Genomic DNA, 1,928 nt, shown 5'->3' on the forward strand with positions numbered 1-1,928 from the left:
ATTGTTGACATTGCTGCTATGAACATTGGGGTACATGTGCTCCAATGCATCAGCATTTCTGTATCCCTTGGGTAAATCCCTAGCAGTTCTATTGCTGGGTTGCGCAGAGGTGGCACCCGGGATTCAGGGTTCGTGCGGCCAATGCTGGGGGTGAGATGCGCTGTGGAAATGAGGTGCGTGCTCCCACTCCCAAAACTGAGGTCGAAGTGAGCACCCCTGACACTGCCGCTGCAATGGTCGCCGACTCCTCGCCAAGATGGCGCTGGGCTGGAAGCTGTTCCTTCCCTTGCGCCACCTGGGTTCGGGATTTAGGCTACCCAGCAGTTATCTATGGGGTGAGCTTCTCTCTCCAAGCACAGTTAAGCGTTCTTTACCTCTTCCCCAGAGACAGTACTATGAGTGTGTTCAGTCTCTCTATCTCTTGCCTTTGTCTCCTGGGCTCCGTGCTTGCCCTGCGTTGGGCGGAGGCTCCCAACTCCCCTGCCCGTCTCGGGCTGGCCCATTTTCCAATCTCCCCAGTTCGCACTCACTCACTCAGGTATCCTTCAAGTTCTCTTCCTTCTGGAGTGTGTATTTTCTCCTTCCGCTCTTGCAGATGAGAGTAATGTCCTTCTCAGCTCGATCGATGGGGCAGACGAAGTTTATAGAGCTCCCTTCCTCTCCGTCATCTTGCAACATCATTTTTAAGTGATTCCTTGCTCTATCACAGGGATAGACCACAATTAATTTAAGCATTTTCTTATTACTGATATTTTGGTTGATACAGTTTTTTACTATTATACAGAAAACTGTAATAATTTTATGCACAGACTCATGGTTAGTTTATAACAATAAATTCTTTAAAATGATATTGCTGAAGCAAAGTGTATGCATTTACTCAAGTCTCTTATTATATAGCAACAGATTGGACTTCAGAAATTTTTCTAGAACCTTCTACTTCCTCTAGCAATAGTCAGGGATGTGTTCCTCCTTGCAACTTTAATAACAGCAGGGATTAGCCTTTTTTCCACTAGTGTCAGTTTATAAGCAGAAAGTAGTATCTGATTTTGTTTCATTGTATATTTATTTAAATATTACTGAAATTGAATTTGCATATATTTGTTTGTGTTTGCATATTTCTTTTTTGAATTGCCTGTTCAGATTTTCTATTTGTTTTTTTTAAATAGTTTATTGTCAAATTGGTTTACATACAACACCCAGTGCTCTTCCCCATAAGTGCCCTCCACCATCACTACTACCTCTTCCCCCCTCCCCCTTCCCCTTCAACTCTCAGTTCATTTTCAGCATTCAATAGCCTCTCAAGTTTTGCATCCCTCTCTCTCCCCATCTCTCTTTGCCTCATCCCCTCCCCCAGGTCCTCCATTAGGTTTCTCCTGTTTTCCTGTTAGACCTGTGAGTGCAAACATATGGTATCTGTCCTTCTCTGCCTGACTTATTTCGCTTAGCATGACACCCTCGAGGTCCATCCACTTTCCTACAAATGGCCATATTTCATTCTTTCTCACTGCCATGTAGTACTCCATTGAGTATATATACCACATCTTCTTGATTCACTCATCCGGTGATGGACATTTAGGCTTTTTCCATGTTTTGGCTATTGTTGACATTGCTGCTATGAACATTGGGGTCCATGTGCTCCTATGCATCAGCATTTCTGTATCCCTTGGGTAAATCCCTAGAAATGCTATTGCTGGGTCATAAGGGAGTTCTATGGATAGTTTTTTGAGGAACCTCCACACTGTTTTCCAGAGTGTCTGCACCAGTTTACATTCCCACCAACAGTGTAGGAGGGTGTCCATCTCTCCACATCCTCTCCAACATCTGTAGTCTCTTGCTTTGTTCATTTTAGCCACTCTGACTGGTGTGAGGTGGTATCTCAGTGTGGTTTTGATTTGTGTTTCCCTGATGATGAGTGATGTTGAGCATCA

The sequence above is a fragment of the Suricata suricatta genome, chromosome 11 (assembly GCF_006229205.1).
Source record: "Suricata suricatta isolate VVHF042 chromosome 11, meerkat_22Aug2017_6uvM2_HiC, whole genome shotgun sequence".
NCBI lineage: Eukaryota > Metazoa > Chordata > Mammalia > Carnivora > Herpestidae > Suricata > Suricata suricatta.